Source organism: Cyprinodon variegatus, unplaced genomic scaffold (assembly GCF_000732505.1).
Source record: "Cyprinodon variegatus isolate N-32 unplaced genomic scaffold, C_variegatus-1.0 Scaffold44, whole genome shotgun sequence".
Taxonomy (NCBI): Eukaryota; Metazoa; Chordata; class Actinopteri; order Cyprinodontiformes; family Cyprinodontidae; genus Cyprinodon; species Cyprinodon variegatus.
This window is the reverse complement of record NW_015150497.1, coordinates 2,051,086-2,061,491: the sequence shown is the minus strand read 5'-3', so window position 1 is coordinate 2,061,491 and position 10,406 is coordinate 2,051,086.

The window sequence follows — 10,406 nt, the reverse complement described above, 5'->3', positions numbered from 1 at the left end:
AAAAAAAAAAAAAAATCTAACCTACTACAAGTCCTACATCCTTCTGGTCGTGATGTCAGACAATGTGTCAGGGCGGGCGGGCATGCTACTGTGAAAGGGCTGCATGCTGCAGCTGATGTGTGAACAGGCGTGAGCAAAAAGGGAAGAGTTGGGGATAACAAGTTATTACTCAGAGCTGCAACCACGTCAGAGACGAGGATTCACGGAGGACGTTATGTCCCGGACCGCCGTTAACGGAGCCGTGTGCCGCTGAACCGGGATGACTAACTCCGTCAATGTAAGTTGTTCATGATGGGGAGTTATTAAAGTGAATGGGTAATAACGTACGTAGAAGAGCAGCCCACACTCACAGAGAGCGACACGACAAAAAGACAGCTTTTGACCAGATGAGGACTCAGTCACTGCAAATACAAAGGAAACTGCTACTTTCGGCTATATAATTATAGTCTACAAGCCAACATGCGACATAGGTTTATCTACAAATGTTAGTTTTTAAAAATACTACTGCAACATTAAAACTCACAACTGCGCTAAAACAAGGGACAGGAACAATATGTATGAATGTGTGTGTGTGGCGTTCCGTCACTATGGATACGCCGTTACCGTCTGACGCAAGCGCGTATAAATTTGTCTTTTTTGTTTTGCTGCCTAGCAACCGGTTTCCGTGGCGACACGCTCAGGGCAGCACCACACAATATGGCTTCCGGATTCTTTCTCCGCCGAGAACATAGGAGTATGGCAATCGGTGTTTGAATATAATAGTTGATAGGCTCAACAAGGCTAATAAATATGATCACCACCATTTAATATTTCTTGCCTTGTTTTTATGCTGTGTTTGTTTTTACAAACGTCTTTTAGTATAAACAGCGGAAGTATATTTTCTTTATTTTTTTGTTGACTTTTGTTTTGTAACCATTTTGCCTAATTTGATCAATACCATTTGTCTTTCCATCAACATATCAAATATTTGTGACATCTTTCCTTGCATAATTTATTTCTTTTTTCATGTCATGCTATGATTGTTTTAAGGTCTATCACTGTGTTATTGAATATTCTTATATATTTTTTAATACATTTATAAACCATTCAGTGGGTTCTGTACTCAGGTCATGGTGTAATGATGAATTCTATGCCATCGTCAAATAAACCCTTGTATTTGATTGCTCAGTGGTCTCAGATTATTTATAATCTTTTGAGCTTATTTGGGTAAGCTCAAAAGATGAAAACCATTAATAATGTCCTAAAATAATTTGGTTGGCTAAGTGAACCTTTACTTACCTGCATATGTTTTCCTGATAAAAAAAATTAAATTATCCATGTTTTTCCCTGTTCTTCAATCACATAAGGTCATATCTAAATCCTTATGTAATTTATAATTAAACAGATTAAAGTGGTTGACTTTTAGACAAATAAGAAGGGCATTGATACTTAAAATTTGAGAGGGAATACAGAGGAATTTGATAGCATTTCATTTGTCTATAGGATTCGTAAGCTACTTTTGTACAGAATTGAAAAGAAATTATACTTTTGAACTGAATTGAAAATAAATCATTATATCTTTTTACAACTTGCCATAGTAGGCTGGTGCTCACATGGACCCGACTGTTGTTGTTTATATTGACAGTTTTAACCGTTAGCGGCTGCTTTGTTTAGAAAACCTATAATGGTTTCTATAACGAATTGCAATCTCCTAAACATAAGAAAACTAAATGTGCAACTGAGTGATTTAACCCGATAGAACACTGCAAACTGACACTTGAACATACAGCATTTTATTTCGCATTGAGATTAATAAAGTATTTTTAACTTAATTGAATTAAATGAATGATTAAAATTTTCATTATTTTCTTTCTTTTAATGATTCTTGATCCACTCTACTCAATCATTGCATTAACTGAAAATGTATGTGTCTTGCTATCTGTAAAAATGTTTTAAAATAAAAACATTTTTGTATACCTTTAGTAACATGAATTATACTAGATAACATCTTAAAATGTACTTATAACACTTAAGAGCGAAAAACAAATAAGCATTAGCGTACTTTTTCTAAGTTGAAAATACAATAAAAACAAACTTGAAACAACTAATTTACAACAAGACAAATATTGTATTTGACAACAGTTCAAATATTTTTTAACAAAATAATTTTTTTTTTTTTATATATTGAATTAATTTCGATGAGTATATTTATAGAGCTCACCCATTCGCATAAAAATCTGCCATCAATAAACTTATGGTAAAGGGTCTAATTCTAAAATTTAACAGAATCTTTGTCAAACAAGTAGTATAGAACCACAATTTATGATCACACAGCCAGGGGATTCAGATGTGTCAGTGGCAAAACAAGTAGACATAAACTGAATAATGCAGCTACCCATATTATAACTTAGTTATATGGTCAGATTTGTTCTCATTAATCTTCTATGTTTTCATTTCATTTGCAAATATCCACAGTTAGCATCTACAAAGTGTTAAATCAACTCTGGGGACATTAGCCCTGCACATAGATTTTAACCAATACATAGTCATAACTCTGACAACATATTTGAGGGTTATAAAAGTGAAGATTAACTTTCATTCTTCAGTTTTTTTTTTGGTAGAAGAAGCTGCTATTTAGATGTCCTTGCAACAGCAATACAAGAAAATATTACACAAGTACAAGAAATGCAACTAACAAAGTGTTAAAAAGTTTCATCATGGTATCTCTTTTACAAGCTAAATGACCCGAAATGGCCTCAAGGCTCATTGCATTCTGGAGTAATGTGGTGCTTGTGAGGCTAATCCTATTTGCAGTCTTCTTTGTTTTCTAACAGTTTGTTTGTTTACAACTTTTGGTAGTCTAGACTCAGGTTAGAAAATATCTCATGTGCTTTGTTTTGCTTGCCTCGGTTTCTTAGCATGTTTTCGGGAAGCCACTAACTTGCTCTGTGCTCATGAGGCCAGCTCCTGTTTCCCTTTGGAAGGCGGGCCGTGTTTGCTGGTCTGGCCCAAAATACTGGTTGCCAGGCAACGAGTACTGTAGGCCTGCCCCACTTGAGAGGAGATATGTTTACACCCCTTCTGGCTCTGTGTACCAACAACATTGCATAACATTGCTCTCCCATGTTTTCCCCACCCCTCAGAAGGAAATCTGATATGACTTTTTCCCCCCAACCAACCAAAACCCCTCATACTTCCATGCTGTAACTTCCCTCTCAGCAGCTGAAGCTTTTGTGCTGGGTTTGCAAATCCTTATTTGCAGCTGCCTCCAACTCAGCAAAACCAAAGTGAAACTCATAGTGGCGCAGGCTGTTCTTCCTTTTTGTCTTTCAGGTCAGGCCAGTTCTGTTATCTGCAGGGCGGTTGGTTCAAGTCCTTTGTAAACTTGCTATAACTCATTAATAATAGTTTATATCCAGTGATTCTTTCTTTGCAGGGCTGCGTGGCTGTTTAAACACTGTGTGAACAAAGAGGTCTTTGGGGAAATTAAAAACAGATACACATTCACGCACATGTTAGAGTAAACAATGAACTTTTTTAACTTTGGATATGTTAGTGTGTTTTTAGCTTTTTGTCCTTTGGATAACCTGAATAAATACAAAAGCAACAATGTCATTCTTTGATAATATAAATCTATTCAAATCAACCTAGCTCCATGTGGAAAAATTTGGTTTAGATAACTTTTAACAAACGAAATCATCATTTGAACTTGAATTTCATCTCACAATGTATAATAAAAGAAAGATAGATTATTGGAAAAGAAAATCAACAGTAAAGTAAAAGCAATATTTAGCTGCGCATTCCAAAGAGCAGGTGGAAGTATATATTTGTTTTAACCAATTGCAATTCAAATAGATTGAAATCAATAAAATATTTTTATATAACGCCATTTCACAACATACAAGTCATCTCAAGGCACTTTATAGCGACAAAACAGTCAGATTGGTTCTGAAAAACCAGTTGAATGCTACCAGTTATTGACTTGCAAGATATGATCCTTCTGGATGAGCTTGCGGCAAAGATTTTTGCTTGCATTTTGTTGATGGCTCTCAGCAATCCCTTACACCAAGCATGCATGTAGCGACAGTGGAGGAAAGATGCCTTTTAACAGGAACAAACCTCCAGCAGAACCAAGCTCGGTGTGATTGGCCATCTGCACAGAGGTTCAAGGAGATAGAAGCAGACATACAAACAGAAGCAGATATATAAAACTGATAACTAGATTCACAGGTGGCCCTGTTCAGTTAAGACACTGCCAAGCAGAGAAACTTCATGCTGATTCTTTTAGTCACAGTTAAGGACAAAGGACTACACTGGAAACAAGCCATTCTCCATTATCTATAAACATAGATTTCGATGGCAGCAGTAGAGCTGCTGGGAGTGATGGTCTAGTGGTTAGAGCAGTGTGCTTGTGGTCTGAGAAGGTTGCAAGTACCTGGTTTGATCCCCACAGCCTCCACTCTGGGTTCCTCAGGAAAAACCTTTTACCCCAGACTGCTCCCCGAGGGGATGGGTCAAATGCAGAGAGTGAATTTCCCCATTGTGGGCCATTAAAGGATTTACATAAGAGCCTTAATAGAGCCAAGGTAGAGCGAAGAAGAAACGTCAGTCTGGACTGAAATTCTCCCCCGCCAGATTGGGTTGCTAACGCTCTACCTCCACCTACCTCTCTACCCATCCAGCGACTAAGCAGACATCACTCTCTTTTTAAATACAAGCTTTGTCAAAGAGAAAAGTTTTAAGTCTACCCTTAAAAGTAGACAGGGTTTCCGCCTCACAGACTGAGACTGGTACTTGGTTCCACAGGAAAGGATCCTGATAACTAAATTCTGTGAACCACTAGTAAACCTGCAGATTGAGAGCGAAGTGCTCTGTTAGGAACAAAACCCTCTTTTCAAGCAAAAATATTATTCCCATCACATCAAAACCCATGGATTTTATTTGAGTCCAGTATTTTCTATTTTCACAGATCATCTAGGTCTGATATCAACATTTGTTTGAGGGGAAAAAATTAAGTCAAAGGATCATAGAAAAAAACAGGGAGGGGACAAATACTCCTTTATAGCACTTTAACTTGTCAAGCTCTCTATATATTCTTTCTGCAATACAAAAATTTTTTTCATTGGAAAAAAAAAAATTGACCAGGCACTTCTTTTTTCCTAAAATGGTGCAGGGAAGCCACATTTTAGGTCATGCAAGTCACTAAATGTCTGCAATAAACACAGACACTGAGGAAACAATGAAAGCATGTCTCTCTGGCACGCTTGTGGTGAACCGTCTGAGCCTAAGTACAGCTGGTTAGAACAACTACTGTGGTGTGTTCTTCACTGACAGGATAGGATTAGATGCATGGGACAGGGAGCAGCAAGTCTGACTTAGTGAAATAAGGGACACTGGTTAGTTGCTGGAATATATTTATCTTTATAGCTAAATTTTTTTGGGAGCTTCAGAGGAAAGTTGTGGAAGTGTGCTAAGACAACTATCATGTCTACGGTAGTTTGTCTCTATTTTATGTTATCAAATAGGTTTTGCGCCCTTAATCATTAGTGGTGGTGCTGATATTCAGTGATTGCTTAGTGCCGGTAATTAAAATGCAACTTTCTGAATTAAGATCAAATCATGAGGGCAATATAAATGCATTTTATATTCCCCTCGTGATTTGAAGGGAATGTAAAAACTTGAACTTAAAGACTTAAGTTCAAACAAATATTTTTTTTTTTTTTTGGGGGGGTGTTAGAATTCATTTAGAGGTCTTAAATGGGCACTGCTAAAGGAACAAGATAAATATTAGGGTGCTTGAAGGGCTTCAAGCCTCAAAGATTCATCACAGAATAAAATCCACAATTACCACTTGAAAAAGGCTAAAAATGCATCTGCAATTTTTAACAATAGCCTGATTACTGTAATGCCAGGGGAGAGTTTTCCACTGATTATTTAGTAGAGTCTAACAAATTTTCCATATGCCTATTTTAAATTAGGCTTAAGCGGAACAGGAATATACGTTCTATCTAAAGAACGATGTTGTAGCTAACTTTTATCTTTCTAGGTATGCCTGCTTTATTTCACATTTACACCAGATTGGTGTAAAGTAAGTTTTTATATCATTATATTTCAGTCAGCTCAGTATTCCCAGTAGAACAATTACAACTACTAATAAGTCTAATAAGTCAACCATTTGAAAGACAAAGTGTTTTGTGGCCATTTTTCTAAGCCATGGATTATCTAGTGAGGATATTTCACTCTATGATGAGAATAACTACTGTTGTGTTGATCCATCAGAAACTTTGCAGCAAATACCACTGGTGCTGCTGAGGGTAGTTTTACTTACAGTTAGAGGAGGTTTTGTCAGGGATAATTTTCAAGGTAAATCAACCATGATGTATTAGCCATAATCTTTAGGAGCCATAAAGATAAACTCTTTAAACCAGTCCTAAATTTTGACATATAGAATCTTTAGTAAACCATATCCCATGTCTACCCAAAATCTGCCCACTAAAGAATCTGTGCAATGCTTTTTAAAGTCCCAGGGTTACGAGGTGAGGTTTTCCCATATCAGTGCTCATATTTTTTAATCATGATGAATGGACATGATGAAGAACTAGTAAGTAGAACAAGAAAACATTTAAATAGTGTGCAGTTATTCTGAACTTTTCTTTCCATTTAACCAAATGTTAATATAAGTCTTAGTTAAGTTTGCAATAACCTGTAAGCATTAAGGTTTTCATTTCAATTCAATTCACTTTACAGATAATTCAACCAGATATAATAGGAGAACTGGTAGTAACTCTAAAAATATGCCATATATCTCTACAGTTATTTTGCTTCTGTTTTATTGCTGTAATTGCAGCCTCCAACGTCAGCACTGAGGTGAAGAAACAGGAGTGGATTGCTCTATTGTATCATGCACTGCATGGGAGTTGGATGCCTAAAGTTAAATGCAATCAGTGGGTTTCAGCGCTCCACAGCTATCTGTGACTCAGATACAAGCAGAGCGTCAATCCTAGCCTACTTTTGGCAGGCTCGCTGCCAGTCATAGAGGCAGAGAGCCAGAGAGAGAGAGGGAAGAGAGCAGCAGTGAGAGAACAAAAAAGAGATCAGTGGTGCAAAGTAACTCTATGAAGAGAGAGAGAGGGAAGAGAGCAGCAGTGAGAGAACAAAAAAGAGATCAGTGGTGCAAAGTAACTCTATGAAGTCCTCCGCCTTGGACCAGGGCGTCAAAAGGAAATATTTTTCTGCATGGTTTTGTTAAAAATGTTCAAGTTTATTCTCACACAGATAAGCTTTTTAATTAAACTTTTAAACATGAGTCTGGTGTCATTCAATGATTTTTATTCAGAAAGCCATGGCTAACAATAAGCCACAATGCTCCAAAACAGCACAACACATTAGTTCATCATCAAACTAGATACTGTTTTCCTCACATTTATACCTATGAATGTATATCCTTTAGATGTGAATTTTCCATGTAAATTGCATTTATTTTTTTTTATAGATATTTCTATTATTCCTATACACATTTGACTTGCATTGTGATATGGCAGATATCTTGAACATTTTTTCCGTTAGAAATAGTTCCACTCTTTAATTTTGTGCACCCTTTCATTTAATCTCTTTAGGATAAATTAGGTGAAGATGACATCAAGTAATGGGCTGGAAAAGAGACAATGTTTAGAAAAGATGTACTTACTTTGGTAAGTATTTAGTGCATTGGTACTTCAAACAAAGTTTTCCAAAAGAAAATAAAAGGAAATATTTTGTAATCAAATAGTTATGACTGAATCAAACATATATTAATGATATATCAATAATGAATTAATTGATACAGACCAGCAGAGACTTTCAGTTTCCATTCATTTATAAGACAGAGATTTGCATACAGTTATATAGAATATAATTCATTCTAAAATCTTTAAGTTCAGTCTAGTTCATTCATAGATGTGGTTAATAAGGTCAGATTAGGATTCATGTCAACCTCCACCCAATTATAACATATTACAGTACAGCTGAATTCAATAACCATCAACAATATATAAAGGTAATCCTGAAAGAATATATATATAATTCCTCAATAATGAGAGATTTTTTTGCTTCAGGTTTTTCTTTTAAGTGTAGGGTTTGGTTGCTAATTTGGAATAATCTTTCAAATGTTTGAAATTATAAAGTTCGTCTGTTAAAGCAATTATAAACAGCATTTTAATGTATAACTAATATGTGAAATATGTGAAAGAATTCTATAGAAAATTTATTGTGTTAACTAGTTAAACTAGAATACAGACCTTAATATTTGGACATGTGTTCTGTGGTCTGACAAACTGAACTTGTTTCTCCTTGACCATTATTACAACTTGAGAAAATGGAAGTTTTGTGATCCGCACACAGAATCACACTGAGAGCCAGCGAGTTTTAATGTTTTATTTAGAGAACTGCAGGAAGTAATTAAACTTTCTGGCTGGTCTGAGGGGAGAAAGCAGATGATCAGGAAGGAGTTGGTTGATGACTGATTGATTTGGCTTCCTTAAAAGGTTAAGATAAGGCAGTATGGATCTGTAGGGGTTTCATTATGTGGCTTTGCAGACTGTACGCCAGAGGTCCAGGGGAATGTGAGTGAGATCCAAGAGCATTGGTACGTTGTGATGGAGAGCGGACAGCAGGTGATTAAGACTGAGAACTGCTGTTTGTATTGTTTGTGGCAGGAAGCCTGAGAGCCCCTACTCAAAAGTAAAGCCCTGAGTTAGCAGCATCATGCTGTGGGAACACCTTGCTGCAGGAGGAACTGATACAGAAAATACCTAGCTTTCCATAGGCAACAATACTGCAAACTCTCTGCTTTAGTGAATTGTCAGTTTGTTCTAATCATCCCGGATCTATTATGGTCTCATTTTCCACTGTGTTATACCAGATCATACTGAAAACCTGCTATTATATACAGATCTTATGCCTCAGTTTTTTCTCAACATCACTTCTTTTCTAGTTTCCAAAATCCTTATGTTGCTTCTTTTATGCCTCAAAGAGGTTAACTTTCTGCATCTGCTTTTCAAACAGTGTTTTTACCTTTTCAATGGTCATTAGTCATATTGATCTGGCAGATAGGTTTTCCTCTATATCCATACTCTGCATGCTTGCCTCCTTTATTATGCATCTTAGTCATTTCTCTCTATTTGCTTGTTTCCATCCGGAAATCTTTGTTTAAATCTTCCCCTTAGCTCGCAGTCCCCCTCCCCTCTTCTTCTCTGCTCCTTACATAATGACTGCCCTATTTTTTTCAGGGCCCAGTAAGTGGCAGGAATAAAGCGCATGAGTGGGTGAGGAGAAGGGAATGATGATGGGGGGTGATGAGGAGAGAAGAAGAGAAAAGACATGGGGGCAGAAGAGAGGACAGTGTGTATGCTATACACGTCAGGAAGACCAACTTGTACATGTCCCCCGTCATCCCACTCGCCTCGCTGCCCTTCCCCGCCCACACATCACTCACCTCTCTGCTCCTCACCCTTTTTTCTTTTTTGCTTTTGTGCACCTTACCACATCCTTACCCTTCCTCGACTTGTTCCATCTAAATTCATTGTCTTTGCTCTGGCACTTCCAGGCTTCACCCAGCGTGTGCATCCTCTCCGGACACACCTATGGTACTTTGCAAATGTATAAAGACTCTTTGACATTTTTTGCTTTTTTTCTTGATACAACTAAAACCATTAGTTTATGTCTACTTGATTTTAGGTAGTAGGCGAACACAAGGGGCTAAATAACTGGGAATTCTAGTTTTCTGAATCAAGAGGTCTTTTTTTTTTTTACGGTGTCCTGTTTGGCGATGTTGCAAAAAGAATAATTGTCTTGATGCCAAAAAGAGCCCAACAGATTTTACTTTCAAAAGTGGAGCAGTACGGCTATTGCCATAGTGTTCCGCTTGATTTATGCATATAATTTGCTTTATTATAATTATGCAAGGAGTTTTACAGATTATATGGACACTGCAATGTAAGTAGAACAGGAAAGGAAAAACAGAAAAAAAGGAGAAAAGATGAAAGAAAGAGGAGATAAAAGGGAGATAACGATAAAACATTTTCAATCTGCTTCATCACCTGCAAAGAGATGTAAAAAGAACAGCACAATCAACAGACATGGTACAAGATATACAATAAAGTAACACCTAGATACTATCGCTGAAATATAAGTAGTATTATTCAATCTGACATGTATTCTGTGTTACCTGAAGATAAGACATGAATCAAGTGGTTTTTAAAAGCAGGCAAATAGGTTTATTCTTTGTTTCTTATTAAAGAGAACACTATTTCCACATGTTATTGTGTCCTGTACCAGTGTTTGGGAAACTATTGGATTTCTTTCAAAGTTGGCTTTTACCTAATAGCCTAAATGTCAGATTTTAAGAGAACATGACTAACCTCCTGAGCCGTGGATCTCTGCAGCTTCTC